At 47.5% G+C, this 20,704-nt stretch overlaps 1 protein-coding gene across 10 annotated transcripts in view; it reads left to right on the top strand.

Moving 5' to 3' along the window:
- ERI3 (ERI1 exoribonuclease family member 3) overlaps positions 1-20,704 on the top strand; it is a 125,960-nt gene that overhangs the window by 66,311 nt on the left and 38,945 nt on the right. The gene's annotated exons all lie outside the window — the stretch shown is intronic.

Raw genomic sequence — 20,704 nt, 5'->3', positions numbered from 1 at the left:
AAGGGCAACAGCCCTGGAGCAGCCTCAAGAACCCCATGCCGCTGATCAGCTTAGTGACCCCCAGGAAATCAGAGAAGAGAGAAGACACCAGGGGTCAGAGTAGTGGCTCCCAGGGGGGCTTAGAGAAGAGAGAGGTCATTGAAGGGTAAGACTAGGTATTGTAAGGATTTGGATCATGAACTAGGCATTCAAGGCAGGTGGAATATGAATCTGAAGAGGAAAGAAGACTTTCCAGGTGAGGGGAACAGCATGCTTTTGATGTGTGTGTGTGGACTGGAGCTGAGTGAACATGTAGAGGAACAGTAGAGGAGAATGATCCTGGACTTGATTCTGTCAATCTCGGGGCAGCCATTCTTTGTGGCATCATTTGTGAACTCCTTTGCTTTCCTCTGGTACTCAGGTCCTTTACCCTTGGTCTTGTTTATATTTTGACCTTCACCCACCTCTCCAGCTGACCTCCCTTGGACCTGAGCAGTAGCTACTTACTGCCTTCCATCTGTGGGTGAGGGGCCAGGCTCTGTCCTACCTTCAGGTCTTGGCCTGTGGCCTTATATCTGCCTGAAGCGCCCCTGGTCACCTTCATAAAATGCATTTGCTATTCTTGAGGATTCAGCTCAGGCATCATCTCTTCTGAGAGGTCAGCAGTTAGTTTCTAGTCTTGAGACCCCTTGGCCCTTTGGATATCAGTGACTTTTGAGTATTGAAACCGAGTCCCTCTGTGTTTCCTCACAGACCTGTCCATCTGGAGCACAGAGATGAGGCTGCTTCCTCTCTGTGTCCTAGGCGGCCAGGCCAGGGCTAGGTACAGAGTACGTGCTCAGCGAATAGTGGCTGGCTGGCTCGTTGATCTTTGAGAGCTGGTTCCACAGGCCTTCTCACGCAGGGCTTGGCGGGGCTCTGCACGGGGGTGTGGCTGGGTCTGCACTCCTGAAAGACAGCGTGCCAGCTGTCAGCGTGCATCTGAGGCTGCTTGCTGGCCTCAGCAAATGCAATGTGAAGGCCCGGCCAGGCGAAGTGGGCGCTGACCATGAACAATTGCTCTGTGAAGTTCACTAGAATTTTTAGTGTCCAGATAGGTCCCTGCCTCCAGGTTCCTTGGCAGAGAGGCAGGAAAAGAGCCGACCCGTGTGTTAACATTGCCACTCAAGGCTACCTTGATGCTGCTGGGGTTGGAGGCAAGCTGTCCTGAGCCTGTTCAGCGTGGTTCTCTTCGGGCTGTGCCAAGCTATAAGAGGGACATGGGTACCAGTGGACACTGGAGACCCTGTTCCCAGTTGGCCTTGTGATTGTGTTAGGTAAACTGAGCAGGTCTAGGAAAAACAAGAGTGGCATAAAGCAAGTGGCATTAGAGAGGCCTAATCCCTTCCTCTCTGTCCTCTAGCCACGTCATGTTCCAGATGTACCTGAGAGCCCAGCGGGAGAGATGACTCAGTTCCAGACTTTGGGCCTGTCTTTGCCAGCAGCCATTCCAGAGGCTGCAGGGTCCTGGAGTTCCAGGGGCATGTTGATCTTTCTGACCTTTTACAGCATGAGTTAGTGCAGGCTGCACAAAGATTCCTGCTCCTTTAAAAATAGTAACAATAAGATCCAGCCAGAGAGGTCATCGCCAGGGTTGTGTGGATATTGTGCAACGTATTACTCTGTGCCCTTCTTTCCTTGTGTGTGACCAGGCCCTGACTGTCTCCAGGGCCCTCTCCTGTCCTTGATCTGACTCTTTCCTCCGCACTTTCCTTCCTTTTCCTCTCCTCCTCAACTCCACAAGCAGAACTTTTTACCAATGGCAAAAGTAGAGGGGGAGGGATCGTGGTCTGTTTGGCTGCCAAGACTTAGCCATTGAGTGAACTGGGACTGAATTCACCATCCCCATTTCCTAAAGCCTCTCTTGTCCAGAAATGGTGTGTACTGCATCAGGGAAGAGCAGGTTCTCAGTGGCCAGGCTGCCATACTGCCCGCCTCCACCCACTTCCCCTGTAGCAGAGTGAAGCAAGCCAGTGTTTGCTGACATTTGGAGTGTCATTGAATGATCTTACACTCTTATTGAACTGTCAGCTTAGAGAAGACTTGGGGCCCTGCTCCCAGCTCCCTCCAGGAGGTCAGAGCTGTCACTGAGGAGCCAGAAGAACACACACACACACATACACACACACACACGTGCATGAATATACACGTGTTTACTCAAGTGAATGAATATACCCAAATAGGCATATCCAAAATTGTATGTATGTTTCCATTCATACATATGGGTATAAATATATAGTTACATATTCACCCTCAGAAATATGGAAATATAACACAGGCATGAATGTTTATGCATACATATTCATAAAGCATGAAGACATGTGTAGAGATATATATAGATATAGATATATAAACATACACATCTTCATCAGTAAACACATATTATTGAGTGCCCTCTGTGTTCCAGGTACTGTACTAGGCCTGAAGATACAACAGAAAAGATGGATATTAAATAATTCTAATTGTGTTGTAACACTGCTAAGATCCAGAGTCATGGCATCATTTCATAAGGGGGCCTGACTTAGGGAGGCAGAGAATGGTTTCCTGAGGAAGGGTATCTATGCTGAGATCTGAAGGATGAGTAGGAATTCGCTAAGAAGCGTGTGGCAAGGCCCTGAGGTAAGGAGAAGCCTGGGAGCTTCATGGAACTAGAATGTGAATTCCATGAGAGTGGAGAATTTTTGTCTCCTCTGTTCACTGTTCTGTCCTCATCATTTTGAATAGTTCCTGGCACACAGCGATGTTTAGTCATTATTTGTTGAATGAAGGACTGCCTGGAGCATAGTGAATGTGGGGAAGAGAGGAGAGTGGTGAAGGATGAAGCTGGAAGGGGAGATTTTAATCCTTGAGATCACACTTGAGATTTTGATCCTTATCCTTAGGGTAAGGGGAAGCTATTAAAGGCTATTAAATGTAGGAGAGTTGTCATCTGATGTGGATTTTGAAAAAGCTCTTTCTGGCTACAGTGTAGAGAGAGCTGAGTGTTGATATGGGGGGATCAGTACTGATTTTTCTAAATGGGTCTATAGTTGGCATCTTGGGGTGGGAGAAATTATGGACAGCATTGCTGAACTTGTAGCATTCTTGTCCTGCTAGTAGTGCCTTGCTCCAAGTTGTTGCTCCAACCAAAATTGCTCCATCCCCACCATATGCACATACATTTCCAGTGGCCTAGACAAGGGTAGGAGTGGGGAGGTCTTGTCCCTGGTTGAGAACCACAGAATTAGACCATTGCTACAGTCCAGGTGAAAGACTATAGTCACCAGGATTGAACTGATAGGAGTGGAAATGTAGAAAAATGGATTTGATTCTAGAGTGTTAAATGGTACAGTCAGTTCTGCTATAAGGCAACATAGACCTTCTTAAAAATCACCGTGCTATGAAAAGTTGTAATAAAAAGTTGCAATAAAAATGGGGTTAGGAGCACAATACTCAGAAACTTCATCAGTGACGTATGAAAAAAGATAGAACCTAATAAAAATGGTAGCATAATTTTACACATGTTAAATGGCTAAGAAATATGTAAATACTACAAAAGATATGGCACTCTACCTTGAAAAAACCATGAAGTTTGCTTGGCAGTAGGCATGAGAAAGATTGCAGCTTGTGAGTTATTGCGAAGTGGTAGAAGGAGAGTTCTCTGGAATTGGTTGGAAAGTTGGAGCCAGATGGATGCAGCTTATGACAGATGTAGTGTTCCAGGAAGCTACGATAAGTTTGAAGTGTAAGCGTGTGTGCGTTCTGCATATTCTTACACAGCTCTCTTCAGCTTGGTATACTTTCCTGTGCCTATCTGGTATTGATTATGGACAAAATCACACATAAACAAAGGTAAAATTCACATTCTGCCAGACTGTTTCCTAATATATTGACTGCATTGAAATGAATGTGCTCTTGCAAAACGGTTATTCTAGTAGAACAGACTGTACCATGGACAGGAAAGAGTGACTGACTGGCTGTGACGGTTGATGATGAAGGAGGAAGCCACAGTGACTCTTAAAGTTTATGATTTGAGCAACTGATGAAATGGAAGGAAGAGAAGTGTGGGGATTAGAGGAGAAGATCAATTGGGGCACAAAGAATTTAGATGCTTTCAGATGTTCTTGTGAAACTACAGAGTAGTTGAATATATAGGGCCAGGGTTCAGGGATAGGGTCTGAATAAGAGCTACAGATTCAGGGGAGTTGTTGGTATAGGAATGCTCACCGAAGCCATGGGAGTGTAGAATATACAGGGCGAGAAGGAAAGAGGGCCTAGGATGAGCACTGAGAAATGCCAGTACTTAATAGAGAAGAAAGAGTCAGACTAGAGAAGGAGTGGTCACTGGTAGTAGTGGTAAAAATTCTCATTTATTGATTGCATTTTGTGTGCTCTACCTGTATTGTCCATTATAGTTGCCATTTTTTTTCTCATTTTAAAAGTTTAGTTAACTTTTATGTAAATAAACTTTCTTGAAGAACTTCTTTTAAGTATATTTAGAACAACCTCTGTTGGTGAGTTTACATTTTCAACTGTTAGCTGCTTAAAATCTAAATAGAGATCTAATATTTCTAATGAAGATTTAGCATCTGAGTTGATATACTTTTTTTTTTTTAAGATTTTTTTAATTTATTTAACAGAGATCACAAGTAGTCAGAGAGGCAGACAGAGAGAGAGAGGAGGAAGGGGGCTCCCCACTGAGCAGAGAGCCCAATACGGGGCTCGATCCCAGGACCCTGGGATCATGACCTGAGCCAAAGGCAGAGGCATTAACACACTGAGCCTCCCAGGTGCCCCTGAATTGATATACATTTTAAGTATAAGTTACATACTTAAATACAAAATGGTTTATTAATTTTTTATTCGTTAGTAATTTTTATATTGATTACTTCTTGAAGTAATCTGTTACTATTTGCATATCTCTATTTTTCATGTTTTAAGGTTGAGAAAACAGGTACTACCTTGTTGAGAAAATAAGGGAGTGAGGATGCAACTTGCTCAGTGTCCCACATTGATACCTGGTAGGTGTAGAACTGAAATTTAGTTTTTCCTAACCTTTTGTGCTAAAGAGAGGGTAAAAATGAGAGAGTAAAGAGTGGTAGAAAAGGGGTAGACCAGATGTGGTGCCACAAAAGCCACAGAAACAAAAGAATTTTCAGAACAAGAGGACCAGTCGGCTCACAGGGAGCCACGTAACAGAAAGACTGAACCCCGAGCGCCTGGGACGGAAGAGCTCGGTGACCTTGGTAAAAACTCAATGGTGAGAGAGGAACTGGAGCCAAATTGGAGCGAATTGGGGAGTAAATGAGCTGACAGAGATATTTTAACCTTTTCAGAAACATAGCTTTGAAGGAGAGAGAAAGGACGAGAACTGTGATGGGGCAAGCGTGGGCTTGAAGCAGGTGGCGTGTCCTAAGATGGGAGATGTGCTTGGTTGTAAGCACCGTTAGAGAAGGAAAGTTTAAAAATACAGGAGTGAGAGAGGTCTCTGAGAGGATGAGGAGGAGAAGGGGTGGAGAAAAGGATGGAAATCAGCTCTCTGCAGGAGGAGGACCATTCTTCTGCCATGAGGGGGAAGGGAAAGGTGGGTGCGACAGAGGCAGAAGGCATGCGGATTTGACGGCAAGGTGAAGTAATTCCCATCTGATGGTTCGTTTCCCCTTTGAAGTAGATGAGCCACTTGCTAATAGTGGAGGACTGGGAAGGTTTGTAGAAAGTGGAAAGGATTGCTGTAGTTTTAGCGAAGAGTAAAGAGTAGAAGTTTGAGGGCGCCTGGGTGGCTCAGTGGGTTAAGCCGCTGCCTTCAGCTCAGGTCATGATCTCAGGATCCTGGGATCGAGTCCCGCATCGGGCTCTCTGCTCAGCAGGGAGCCCGCTTCCCTCTCTCTCTCTCTGCCTGCCTCTCCATCTACTTGTGATTTCTCTCTGCCAAATAAATAAATAAAATCTTTAAAAAAAAAAAAAAAAAGAGTAGAAGTTTGAGCCAGCTTGAGAAACAGAGTAGGATTTCTAGACAGTATTGAGGGTCTCTTCGAGGTTGATGGCATTTATCCATGGTGGAACCACTCTCTTCTGCTATAGGACTTGTCTTTAGAGAATTCAGCTGCCTGGTTGTAGGCAGGCTGGCAGCAAACACTTAATTCATCCAGGGTGAAGACTTTCCCGAGGAGTATGATGAACAAAGGAGTTGAAAATACTGGCAAGACGGTGGTTGCCAAGATGGACTAGGAGATCTCAGCTGGATACTGAGGAGAAGGAAGACAGCAGGGGGCCTGATGGATATGGAAGAAGTAGCTAGGTCCTAGTAAGGCGAGGAAAGGTGTGTCAGGTGTAGTTGAGCATGCCACATGGAGAGATAAGAGATTATGGTTAGCATAGGGTGTGTGATTTAGTGATTTCAGACATGGGGCAGTTCTCCATGTTGGCAGGTTCCAAGGTGTGCCCATGGGAGTGAGTAGCTAAGATTGGGTGGAAGAAAATATTACTGTAAGCAAGAGGTTAACAAAGGGATAGGTCAGATGCGACTTCCATAAGGAAGTGAGTATGTGGACACACACACGCACACATCATGTATATATTCTCTCTGCATACGTATGGACGCAGAGGGATAAATGTATATACAAAGATATGCCCACATGTATGCATATACAGTTCACGTACATTCAGACCAAGCCAGGTAGGTGTATGCACATACGCTCACAAATCGTCTGGAATTCCCTCTTGGCCTGTTTAGACAGGTTTTGGGGGAAGCAGGCAGGAGTCTTAAGAGGATTCTGAGCACTGACAGACAGGGCTCAGCCAATCACACGCAGAAGTTGTAGGGAGGGGGTCACCTAGAATTTAACAGACCCAGATGTGCCAGAGTGTGAAGACTGTTGTTCCACTTTGCCTGTGCCATCTGTGCTCTCCACCCTGCTGTAATTTCTGGGTGCTCTGAAAAGGGTGGGGTTGGGGCCAGCTGTGAAAGAGAGAATAAGGAGGAGGAGACCTTTTTGGGTCCCTCCAAGAAGCATTTCTATCTCCCCCTCCCCTGGGAGTGGACAGCAGGAAAGACTGCTGAAGGGGAGGTTGGTGTCTACGATTGAGCACGATTTTTCCTGACCTTGGAGCATTCAGAGTCCCAATCAGTGCAGTAATAAATTAAGGGCTTATGGAGGAATAAATTCTTGGCCTTAATGAAGTTCTTTGCTGGGGGCCATAGGCAGGTCAGCAGGTCGGAGTGATGCAGATTGGAGGCCCCAGCGAGTAGACTCAGCTAGCTGGGAAGCCATCAGGAGTGAAAAGATCTGAAACTCTGTTGGTCAGGTCACTATTTTGGAGCTCTGGGAATTAAGCTGCTCAAGTGATAGGCAGCCTAACAGAGGCTGGGACTCTATAGAATGGTGGCCACATGGTGCCTCCTGCAGAGTCCCTCCATTGGGGTTATTCACAAGCTAATTTGGAAAAAACAGACCAAATAGAACTGAAAACTGAGGGAGGGGTATGAAGATATAGGGGCCCTGCAAGGTGTTTTATTTTGGAGGGCCGAGAGGGTTTGCATCAAGACAGATGCTTCTGGACCACTCGGTGGTCAGAACCAGATGTGCTGTGGTCCACGTCTTTGGCATCATCCAAAGTACAGAGCATTGTGTGGGGCAGTTATGGGCCACTATCCTGGTGGGAGCCAGCTCTGAGGCCAGGGCCTCTGGCTGTGCTGGGGAAGAAATATGTACACAGAGGACAAGACACAGAGCATCAGGTGTAAATGAGGGAGAAGTGGGGGCACAGGCATGGGACAAGGAGGGGGCGAGTGAGAAAACAACCTGGAGCTTTTGCGGTTGGGTTTGATGCTGAAGCCCTGGGAAGAGCCAGTCTTGGGGGCGGGCGGCTCCTGGATTGTAGAGCTGAAACTAGAACCCAGGCCTCAAGACTCCATGTGCTGAGCTCTTTCTCCTTTCATCCCACCCGCTCCAATGTCTGCCCTTGGGCATGAGTTCTTGGGATGTGGTCCAGAAGTAGCAGAGGGAACAGTGCTGTGTTTGGAATCGGGGCAGCTGGAGCTGGAGAGAATGTCTCCTTTCTTCGCATCTCCCTGCCCCCATGGTGTAGTGCCCTGCCTGGCTTTTCCTTTAAATATGTCTTACAGCTGTCTGAACTCTGAAATTTCTTTCACTCCTTCCCTCGCCTTGTTAACATGTGTTGCCTTTGGGGTAATCAGGGAAAAAATATTATGTCCTTTTACAATTACCGGGTTTTGGAATATTAAAATGTCTCGCTGCATCGGCACTGTTATTTTGATTGGTATTCTAACCTTTGACTAGCCCATAAAGCGCGCCGCTCCTGAAGCCAATATTGCAGGACTGAAATTTAATTCCGAAATGATTCCAGATAATAGGGAGACAGATAATATATGCATGAAGGATATTATGTTTGGACTAACTGCAGCAGGGCCAGGGCTGGGGAGCTGAATAATAGCCCAGAGTGAGTTATAATCTGTGGGACAGAAATGCCTTACTGTCAGGGCCAGGAGAGGAACTCTTAAATCAAAGGCACAGGAAAGGGTGCGATTGCAGTGTGCTTGTTTTGACAGGAAAAGCACTGGAGCCAAGAGGGTAGGTATGGAAAGCTGTGGCCCATCCTTTCTCTTGAGCAAAGTACCCAAGGCCCTTTGCAGCATCCCTAGCTTCGTCTCTCCTGTCCCTCTAACATTCTGACCATATCAAACTTCTTGCCATTCTTTAAATACACTCTTCAAAGGGACTGTTTCACTTCCCTTTGCTCGTTCTATTCCCTTTGCCTACCTTGCCTTTCCCCCTTTTAGTTTGTTGAGAAAACTCCTCTTCATCCTTCAAAACCCTCTTCTGTGAAGGCTTCTCTGACCTGACCCCTGGTAGAAATAGTCAATCACCTCCTCCTTTGGATGGTTTCACACTTTATAATGAGTGTATTGCATGCTCTTGCAATTATCTGCTAATACATTTGTATTTCCTAGTAGACTGTGAGCACTTTGAGGCCTACATGCCACCCATCTCTGTATTTCTGGTACTCAGCACTGGATGGGACACACACTGGGCATCAACAAGAACTACTTGAAGCCACACTGAATATCGGGCTGGACTAATGAGCTCAGGAGTCCATGCCTAGTCCCTTGCCAGATCTCTCAGACAAATAGGAATGGAGAAGTTAAGTAACCTGTCTGAGGGCACATAGCCAGGAAGAGGTAAAGCTAGGATTTGAGCCTGGGTGAAGTGCTCTTTTCCCTGACCATATAACTTAGGCAGATGGGCAGGGAAGGAGTTGGAAGCCAGAGTTGGAAAGACAGACTCACTTCTTTGACTCCTTCCTTCCTTTCTAGCTCCAGACTTGAGTCCCCTTTGCTAGAGATGGCATTGGTTCTTAGCATTCATGTCTCAAGTCCTTGAAGGGATTGTGCCTCCTGTCACTGCTAAGGACCTTTGGACAGTTACTCCATACAAAAGACTCTTCTCTACTGTGTGCTTGTAACTAAGGATGGGGAAAAGTGCCTTGACAAAGTGCCTGCCTGCCGTTGCAGAGAGCCCTTAAGTTGGTAAGCAGGCAGAGTACCTGGAGCTCTTAGTAATGTTGGAAAACTTCACAGGCATTCTTCCCCTCCTTCTCCCCTCAGCACTTGGTGGAACTGATGTTTGGGGTGTTTAAAGATAAGATAAGGAAAGTACTAATGGAAAAAGCTACAGTGAATGGATTTGTATTGTTAATTACAACGCTATCTGCATAAACCTACCTAAACACCAGGCCTGGCTACATGTGAAATGGACCCTTCACTTAGTCTTCAGGTGATGCTTGGTGTGGACACTGGTTCCTGGGGATGTTGCTCACAGGCTGGAGACCATTCGTGCAAGAAAAGGAGCTTTAGAATCAGATGAGTCTGGCTCAGACTTCTAACATTGCTCCCAACTAGCTATGTGATCTGAAGCAAATTCCTGAACCTCCCTGAACGTGTAAAAGACAACTAATACCACAGAAGCAGGCTCCAGAGTCCAGTAGGCTTGATTTAGAATCTTGACTGCACTTACTAGCTGTGGGGCTTCAGGAAAGTCGCTTCTTTAAGCTTCAGCATCATTCTTTATAGAAGAAGAAATACAATGCCATTACTCCTAGAGTTGTCTTGGACGTGAAATGTCCTCCCCTGTCCTCGTACTGGCCACTAGGACCGAGGTGACTAGATATGGGGGATAAAGGAGAGAGGAGCTCAAGGCAGACTTTGTCTGTAGGAGCTAGGAGAAAGAGGCCCCTTGGCAGAATTCATGGGGGTACAGGGAGGAGGAGCCTCATGCCATCTGTGGACGAGCTCACCCTGCGTGTGAAGGTAGTGAACGGAGCTGTCCATCTCCTCTTCTTGGTTCCAGCTGCCATCAGCGTGGCTGGTGTATAGTGGAGTGCATGTTCACATTTACCTTCAGACGATCCCTGGCTCTGTCACTATCTGCATTATGACCTTGGACAAGTTACTTCCCTTCTCAGAATCTTGGTTTCCTCCTTTGTAAATAAAGTAGAGGTAATTAATAAAAATGAAGAGGTACTGGTCTAAATGCTTTATATTAATTAGGTCCCTAATCCCCCATTCTAAGAGCTTAGCACTGGTATTGGCATCTTACAGATGAGGAGACGAAGATCCAGAAAGGCAGAGCACCTGGCACAAGGTTCACCTGCTAACGAGAGCCGGAGCAGCCTCCGAGTCTAGGCGGCAGGCTCCGAGACCGTGCTTTTACTGCTCTTTTGTCTCCAGCGCAGAGGAGGGAAGAGTCGTTTTCATCTGGGGGCGGGAGAGAAAGTCAACAAAGATTTCATGGGAATATTTGACTTGGGCCTTGAAAGTGTTGGGGAGATAGGGTGGGAAGGGCATTCCAGGTGGAGGCAGCAATGTCCAGAGGCCTGGAGGAATGCAGCAACTTCTCGAATTGGGGACCTGCAAAGTAGTTTACAGGGTTTTTAAGCTACTGATGTGGGCCAGCCCTGTGTATGCCTTCTCCCAGAGAAGCTGGGAGAGTAAGGACAAGAAGGTACCATTGCCCAGTGTCTCGGTGGAGCTAGCCTAAGCTTCCTTCTAAAAATGTGGCAGTAGCTCCAGAAAAATGCTACGTTTATGTCCATGTGTGGGAAGAAAGAGTCCATGGGCGCAGGATAGCAGGATGGGAAAGAGGGCACCATGCCTTGTAGCATTATCGGCTCTGGGCAGTCTGACACTGTTGTGCCAGAGGACCTCCATATCCTTCCAGTAGAAGGTGGCAGATTACGGTGAGGAACCGGGGTGCCTGGTGGCTCAGTTACTTACGCATCCAACTCTTGCTTCTGGCTCAGGTCAGGATTTTAGTGTTGTGAGATCAAGCCCCGCCACCATGCCCTGCTTAAGATACTCTCTCTTGCCCTTCCTCTGCCGCGCCCCACTCTCTCTCTCTTTCTTAAGAAAAAAAAAAAATGCAGTACAGTGTGAGGAATCAATTAGGTGATGTGTGTAAATCTTTTAGCATGTGCTGGCACTTGGTGTGTGATTGGCTAGCCTAGCACACTCACAGCTAAGGGGCCAGCCCTCCTTGTTCTGCCTCCCCCATGAGTGTGGCCACAAGGGGAAGTGGAACGAATGAGGGAGTCCACTCAAGCCAGCTGGGATTCCTTCTCCCTCCATGAGGGAACAAGCAACTCTGCCCTGGAGTTGCTTGCAGTGGCCTCCATGGCAGGTCTTTGCAATGAGGCCCACCTCATGGTTTGCCTCTTGCTGGCCGTGGCTCAGAGCCTGTGTTCTGTCAGGTGATGCCACCACTATCTCCTGGTCCCACTCTGTAGCTCCTCTGTCTTTCTCTTGTGTCCTTGAGGAAGTGAATCCTGAGAACAGGGGAGCGTGTGAGCTCTCCTGGATCTGTGTGGGGCTTGGATTTAAGCCTAGGCATCCTGACTATCAGCCTGCACTGTAACCCTCGGGCTATCCTTTAGGTTATTTTGCAGTGTAACCCAAGAGCCATGCCTCTTGGTTATCTTATGTGGCCTGGTCTGTCCCTGTGCAGGACCATGAGCCGCTCAAGCATAGGGACTAGATCTCATTCTTGAATCCATCAGAATTCTTGATCCACAGAACTAGGCCAACAGAGGAGATGTCAGGAAGACCCTGTGGAAGAGCTGAGGGCCACTAGGGAGAGAGGCGAGGTGAGGGAGAGGTTGACTCATCTACACTCCGTGATAAGTCGAGAGAAGTAAGGGAACTGAGTTACTCTGCCTTCTCCCAAGTTTTTGTTTCATTTTTTTTTTTCTTTTTGTGTTTTGTTTTGCTTTGTTGTTATTGTTACTGCTACTCTGGACCCTAGAAACCAAAAGGAGTTACAGAAAAGGAGAGAAAAGGATAAGGAGACTTTCTTGAAGGCAGGAGGCACAGCCCTGCCTGCCTCCCTTGTCCCTCCCCGGTTGCCCTGCTGCCACTTTGGAAAAACAGGGCTGACCACGTCTGTCACTGTCAATAACAAGAGCACCAACGTTCGGAGCCCCAGCTGGTGCCAGCCTCCGTACTCGGTGCCTTACATACGTTCATTCGTTTCATCTTCACGACTATGCGGCAAGGGAGGGTTGTTGTCCCTGTGCTTTGGGTGCTGAAGTAGAGACTCAGAGAAACTAAGCTTGCCCAAGGCCCCATGACCAGGATGTAAATTCAGCTTCTCTCCTTTCATGGCCTCTTTCTTGTCACTTGTCCTGTAATAGATACCACCTAAAGGCAGTTCCTCTGGTCTGGCCTGGTTGGAACAGGAGCCTAGGGCAAACACATAGCTGGCCATTACTAGTTGTATGGTCAGTGAAAGGCAGTGACTGGGGAAGGATAGGGATTGGCCTCATGATCCAGGTCTCTTGAGAGTGGCACTTACTTAATGGGGATCTATAGGTGTATGTATGGGGTATGCCCAGGTGTACGTGGATATCTATCTGTATTTAAAGAATTGTATTTGTCCATGTGGGAGGCTTGTGTCTATGTATACTTGGGTACTTGCACATGCCCACATGGCATAGGGATATGGAAAGTATGTAAATATGGGTTCTGTGGAAATACATGTGCACCTGAAGGTGAACAGATGAGGCCCTTACCTCTGGAGGACAACATAGAACAATACAAAGACTCCTGGGCCAAACTTGAAAGCTGGAAGATTAAAGACTCTGGTGTTGGGTCTCTTGCCTTTTCTGAGCCCGTAGTTTCCTTATCTAACAAGTAAGGGGGCCAGAGAAGGCAATCTCTTCTCCCTTTGTTTCCTCTTTTTTGTTCTCAGTAAAAAATGAGACAGATGTAAGGAAGGTGAGAGAAGTTTCCCTTAAACCCGTACCTACTTTGATCTCCAGCCTTGGGACTCTTCCACTATCCCACTGGGAGAAGTTGAGGGTCCAGGGAAAGCAGAGCATTGCCTGGCATCAGCTCAGAAGGGCTGGGGCTCAGGTATTGGATAGCTGTTCCTGTCACAGTTTGGGATGGCCTGGACTAGAGTTGAGTGCTTTGGAGGCTTTGGACTTCTCCATGAGAACATGGGGTGAGGTGAAGCTTGTTGTCTCCCTGCTTCTTTGCGGGGAGTGGTGGGAAGGGGGCCTCTTGATACCTTTAAAGGCAGGGTGCAGCCCAGTCCTTTCCTCTGGCCTTTGATCCCCATTGTTAATTGTCCTGGCAGGTGCAGAGTGATGGTCAGGTAGAGACCAGAACAAAGAGCTGGATGTGTGTTCACCTTCATATGGAACTTGCTGGTTCAACCCATAGCCTTTGTGTGAGCTCACTTGGCCTGCTCTGAGCTCTTTTGGGGGAAGAGTGGCTTAGGGTTGGGTGCTTTAATTTCCCCTGACTGATTCCTCAAAGCCGATTAGGGTGGCTTCAAAATATGGGACCTTTGGCCATCTCGGTCTTCAGATGGGATTATAGCAGGGTTTTGTCTATTCTGTCCCATGAATTAGCCACCAGCTCCCTGAAATTTCTGAAATTGACTGGCTGGGTGGTCACTAGAGAAGGAACAGGCATTGTGTAGACTCACAGTGAGGTGTCCTCGGTGCTGGGAGGACATTTATCTGTAAGCTAAGCTTAGATCAGCCTGAACCTGGTGACCTGTGCCCTGCCTGCACCAGGACCTCTACATTCACATTGAGCCACCAGTCACTCTCCAAAGGCCTGTGTATTGGGCATTTAGACTCTGAGATGAATCAGGTCTAGTCTTTACCTATACAGGGCTCCCAGTCTGGCAGGGAAAATGGGGAAATATACAATAGAGGTAGTTAAGTACAATAATAGGAATTATGTGTATGGTATGTTTAGGTGTGCTTTTAAAAATAATTTATTTTGAATTCAGCTTTGTACGAGTTAGAATGCACAAGAGAGAGAATCCATGTAGGCATGTCTTTGTGTATGTATGTCCTTTGCCTATGTGACTCAGTAAGCTCAGAGCTACCCAGGTGAGCTCATCCCAGCTGCATCTGGGCCAGTGACTTTTTCAGGGGCCTTAATGCAGGGCCCCAGTAGACGCTAGGCTGCCCTACATGGTAAAGAGGAGTGGTCCTTCTGGGAAGATGAGGTCCAGGCTAGCTGCTTGGGAGGTACTTCTGTATGGGTGCAGACAGCTGTGGCTGTGAGTGCATGGGCATGAGCCCAAGTGTGCATAGGGCAGCAGCCAGGGGCCCGTCTTCAGCACCACGACCAGGGCTTATGGCACTAGGCCTGGGCTTTGCACCTACTTGGCTGCTGGCAGGAGGACAGGCTGCAGGCAGATCCCAGGGCAACCCTGAGGCCTCCCCAGTGGTGTGTTTGCTGTGCCTAATTACCCGGCAGTTGTTTAACTATGCAAGCTGCATGCCTGCCTTTATTGCGCTGTGATTGCCGAGCTGCCTATGGGGAGTGTCATAAAAAGATATAAAATGCCCATTATCTGTCTGACGCCCTCCTCCTGGACTGTGGGTGTTTGTGTTTTATTTTATTTTTATGGCTCAAGGGAAGCTCTGCAGGAAGGAAAGGGAGGGAAGAACAGGGAGGGGAGGGGGAGGCCCTACAGGAATTGGGGGCTGGGAGACTGAGGAGCCCCCTTCATACTGTGGTCAGCCGTGAGCTGAAGGGCTCTCCCGACCGGAGGAGAGAAGTTGAAATGGCCGATCTCTGGGGTCAGGACAGGTGCTCAGGAAGTAAGGCCAGACCTTCTTCTCCTCATCTACCTGCACACCCCACAGCTTATGTTCCCACCTTACGTCTCTGCTGGCCCCCGCCCTGCTTGGGGGCCTTGGGTGCAGGGTAGTTTGCAGAGGATTCTGTGAATTCCCACTCAGGTCCTCACGGGTTTTGATAACTGGAATTGCCTGCTAGCTTCCTAGAGCACATGGCTTGCTGTGGGACAGATACCTTGGGTACCACCACCTGCTCCTGAAGCCTTGTACCCCAACAACTTCAGGTCCCCTTTTATTGTCTGCCACTGCAGTGTGTTTGTGCCACACCTATTCAAGAGTCACTGCGTTTGAGGGAAACCTCCCAGACCAGGAGAGGGAGAGGAATTAATACAATTCAAATACTTGCCCCGTTCCAAACAAACTGTGAGTCACTGAGGCAGAGATTAGACAGGGACCCTGCCCACGAATTGCTCATACTGCATAACCAGTGCAAACTTTGCAGTAGATGGTAAATCAATGTTTGTCAAATGGGACTGGATTCAACATATTCATTCATTCACTTTCACTTTCATTCAGTAAACAGCTGTTGACCACCTACTAGGTCAGGCACTCTGCCAAGCACTGGGAATAAAATAGCAAGCAAAATAGACAAAATCCCAGCCCTCATTGGTCATTCGAGTTTATTGGGAGAAAAATTGAAGGATTTAAATGCTGGACATGTGATTCCAGAAACCATGGCCTTTCACCTGCAACATGTTGTTTCCCGCCTAAACCCGCCCAAGCTATTCCTGTACTACTCTTGAAAAATCTTGCTAGGTCCAGTACAAACTCTCTAGCCTATCTCTTGAAACCCCTTTGGGTGTTTAGCTGTGCGAAGACAGCCTGCATGGTCACTCGCAGGCCTTATTCATACTTGTGTTCTATTTATCTAGAATGCCCTTTGCTGCATTTCTGCCTCGTGAACTTCTACTACCCTTCAAGACCTAACCCCTTTATGTGCTCTTTGAAGACTTGTGTTTCCCGTTGGCAACTTCCTGCTCTTTCACACACCTATTCATTAAGTGCCTATGTAGTGTGGTAGAGTTTTCTGGTTTTGTTTACTTAGGTGAGCCTGCTGTGGGCTCTTGGCACCACTTCTGTGGTAGTGCTAAAAAATATATATATATTGTTGCGCTGTAATTCACATACCACACAATTTACACACTTAGAGTGTACCATTCAGTCTTCCTTAGTATATTCCTAGGGTTGTGTAGCCATCATCCCCATCTGAGTGTTGCCCCCAACACTTCCCATTTCCCCAAAATGCCCCCACCCTAGTCAACCACTAATCTACTTTCAGTCTATGAATTTGCCTATTCTTGCAGTTCTGGGAATTTTTTTTTTTTTTTTTTTTTTTTTTTTTTTTTTTTTAAGATTTTATTTATTTATTTGACAGAGAGAAATCACAAGTACACTGAGAGGCAGGCAGAGAGAGAGAGAAGGAAGCAGGCTCCCTGCTGAGCAGAGAGCCCGACGCGGGACTCGATCCCAGGACCCTGAGATCATGACCTGAGCCGAAGGCAGCAGCTTAACCCACTGAGCCACCCAGGCGCCCCATAGTTCTGGGAATTTTTTATATGTGGTCTTTTGTGACTGGCTTCTTTCACTTAGCATCATTTCCAGGGTTCGTCCATGTTGCACTGTGAATCAGCACTTCATTTCTTTTCATTACCAACTAATACTCCGTTGCATGGATATATCACATTTTATTCATCCATTCATCAGTTGGTGGACATTCGGATTGTTTCCACTTTTTGGCTGTTACGAATAATGCCGCTATGAATATTCGTGTACAAGTTCACTTTATTATTTTTGCATTTTGGTGTTTTGTTTGTGTTACACCTGTCTTTCAAGTAGATTGTGAGCACCTCAGAGTAAGGGTCACTCCTGTATTAATTGCTGTATCCCCACCACTTAGGCTTGGCTAGCTCTCAGTAAATATCAGTGAATGAGTACATGCATGCTTTCTAATTCTCTTCCCTCTTGGGATGTGATAGCAGTTCCCCAAGCCGCTCTGTCCCCTGTATCTGTATTCACCTATCTGCCACCCACACTGAGGTGTAAGCTCATTCATCAGTGTCCCAGACCATGCCCTTCTCATTTCCACTGTTGGCCTCTCTGGTGTAAGTTCATTGCCCAACAACAGCTAGTCTGAGAAGCTTTCCTGAGTTGCCCCCTTGATGGCAAGTAAGGTCAGTAAGGTCTCTGGCTAACTCAACACTGATGTAGAGGCTGACTCTACCCCCTCCTCTCCCTCTTCTCCTGAGGGGCCCCAGATTGTTTTGTACAGGGAGGGTAGGATCTGTGGAAAGGCCCTGGAGGGGCTTTTAAGCTGGGTGGCCTCCTGGCTCTAGGCCAGGCTGGCTTTGTGACAGCTCCAGATACCTGAATATCTGAGGAGAGGAGGTTGCCTCTGCCATTCTAGTCAGTAGCCCATATGAACCAGGTCTATAAAAGAAAAGGAATTTCTAGAACCAATAGCCTCTGAGAGATTGGTAAAGCCAATATTTCTCTTTTCTTTGCATTTACTCACCCTAATAGTTTGAGCCCATAATTAGAATTGGGCTTTATTAGGCTAATTAGGAGGTAGGAATGATGGCAGGAGGGCATGTGGAGATGCATCAGGGTGCTGGGCAGTAAATCTAGGGTTTTAATAGGCTTGCTCCATAATCAGGTGGTCTGAAAGGCTGAGTGGGTGGCTGGGCCCCCTCCCCTCCCTTCCTTCTATTCCCATCGCTCCTTGAAGTGGCCTTCACACTTTGCCGTCCTTGTCCTCGATACTGGCAGGAGCGCTGGGATACGGGGAACTCAGGAGGGAGGGAGGAGACCCCACCCGGAGCTTCATTGCCTATGCACGCGCCGTCCAGCCTGGCGGCATGATTACCTTGCTGAGAAATCCGTCCAGGCGCAGGGCTGCTGATAGCAATCATTGATTAAGAGGGTAATTGTCCTGAAAATTCAGATTGATCAGAAGGCAGAAATGATAACTTGTGTAACTGTGTTTAAAGCCACGTCCTGTCAATAGACGAGACTGAGATGTATCGCGCCAAGAGGGGGGCAGAACGGATGGGTGTGTGCGGGCGGGCAGGCACTGCCATCCTTCTCTCAGGGCTGAGCAGGATGTTTCTTGTCAGTAACCTGGACTATTGGAGATTCAATCACTTTTATCTCCCCCCCTCTCTCAATCCAAATGCCTTTTCATATTAGGAAATTAGAATCGGCCCTGCTCATGCAAGATTTATTAGCTCTGCTGAGCAGTCACACCGAAGAGTAAATGATTTTGCTTTGCTGGAGCTTTTTACACATTAGGACCCAACTTCTGCCTGCTCTGTGCCACTGGCTGCCTGGAGGAGTGGGCTCTAGAACTGGAAACTTCGGGGGTGAACTCTCCAAGTCCAGTTCAGAGGAAAAGCATCACTGGGATCTAGTTTCTTGACCTGACAGAGACCCTGTTGTGTCTGGCTGACGTCCTTCTATCTGTTTCTCAGACAGGTCCCTGACTGGGATTTAGGTTATCCCTCTCAGTTGAAGGAGTCAGCCCCCCTGAAGGAATGAGGTTCATCCCTCAGAGTTGGGTGCATTGGGGCAGAGTCTTACCCACACGGGTGGCAGTAAGACTGTGTATTGAATAAGGATCGGCAGCAGAAGCAGACTCTGAGGTTGTCCTTCTGTCTGGGATGGGGCTGCAGCAGCTAGAGCATCTTGCTGAGCCCCTGGGAAAGTTGTCCAGGAAGTTGCCTGGGAATTTAGAGCATGGGAGCTGGTTAGAGCAAGTTTAGAGGTGTCTGGACCTGCTGGTTGCCTGTGTCTAGAGGGCTGCAGGGGCGTTGACTGGCTGAGGCTCTCTGATCTGCCAGTAATGTGGACTCTAAGGGAAGGGAGGGGCCAAGTTCCATGTTTCTGGAATTCTCCTGTGGCCTTGGGCTTGAAAGCAGTATGGGCCTGTGTGCCAGCTGCACCCAGCCTGCTCCAGAGTTCAGGGTATAAGTGGGCTAGGTCGGTTGTAGGGAGGACCATTCTCCTTTACTGAGACTGTATGATTCCCCCTCTTACCCAGCTCCTTGGGTCACTTGGACCCATGGACAAATGTCAGTCGCTATCATTCCTTCACCCTGTCTATTGTAGGTGTCTGATCTTAGAGGTCTGGTGGCACAGGTGAGTGTGGAGAGTTCTGATACAGGGCTGAAGGAAGGTTAACAGATTCTCTAGGTTTTTTTGTGAGAGGGATATGATCCCAAAGACTACCCTTTGCCTACTTGTTTCTTTTACTTAGCCCTGTGAAGCCTCCAGTTCTCCAGTTCTTTGAGCTTTTTCAAGTTCCCCAAACCTGAGGGTTGGAGTTAGAAGTAACGGGGTCTCCGGGAATGAATGGTGGGGGTAGGTAGCAGCCATTTTGATCCAAAAGCAGGGCTGTGTTTGGGAGCAGGGGATAGGGGGAGGCTTTTTAGAGTAAAGTAGCTGACAAGTGTCTGCAGGATATTTCCTAGATAGGACTTGTCTCTAAGCAGACCACAAGGCCACCATCTTTTTACTGAGGCTCTGCTTCTCTCTACCACCAACCTCCATCCTTGGAGAAGTCTTGACTTTCTTGGACGGCTCCTCATACTAGGCTGGGTTGGGCAAGACAGGCCTTTGTTCTGTGCACACACCACCCACATCCCACCATAAGAGTATACTAAGGGATTGAGAAATCTGAGGAGCTTAATGTAAAAAAAATTTTTCAAATAGATAAAATGTATGTGGTACAGACATAAAGTTTTCTTTGTAAAAAATTCTGTACAACTTTCTGTAAAATATTGATTCTCATGTGGCATATTCTAATCAGGTTTAAGCCATTAAAGTCTTTGGATTATTTTTTTAAAAATCCACATTGTCCCGTCTGGTGAGTTGTGAAAGAAGTGGGTGCTCAGAGCCGAGAGAGCTTCCCAGGACTGAATGCCTCTGCCCCTGCCTCTCAGCTAGGCCTGTGAACTCCCTAGGAATACTGTGCAGTCCAGAGGGAGGGTCAGCTCTTGTTTGGCTTAGTTTTCTGCTAGGGCTAGTTTGGGCAAAGTCAAGAAAGAGCAGAAGTGCCATGGGTAACTTGCACCTGGGAACAGAGAGCTCAGAATGCTGAAAGACTCCCAGTGGAGTGAGGGAGACATTCACTACAGGGTGATATAAATGGTGTTGCTTTCCAGAGCCCAGAAGAAGGAGTGGCTGAATTCTCCTGGAAGAGCTCAGACTGGCATCCAGAAGCCGGGGTCATGGGAAGAAGGGGGGCTCTTGAAATCAGTCTGTGAGGAGGATGGGGAGTGTGCTATGGAGACAAGTGTGGGTAAGCCTCTGGGCAGAGAGAACAAGGAGAATCGTCACAGATCAGTTGTGTTAGGCCTAGCGCTGGGACCCAGTGGGATTTATTTTCCCAGCACACTTCTCCATCATAATTTGATTGTATGGGCCACACCTCAGTTTTAGCAAGCCTTCATGAGGCCTACTTCCACCATCTAGCTAGGACTGGGCTGCTGGGGGCTAGGAGCCTTGGATTGGACCAGCCAGAGCTTTAGGT

Source organism: Mustela lutreola, chromosome 10 (genome assembly GCF_030435805.1).
Source record: "Mustela lutreola isolate mMusLut2 chromosome 10, mMusLut2.pri, whole genome shotgun sequence".
Lineage (NCBI taxonomy): Eukaryota > Metazoa > Chordata > Mammalia > Carnivora > Mustelidae > Mustela > Mustela lutreola.
This window is presented reverse-complemented; position numbering and strand designations above follow the sequence as displayed.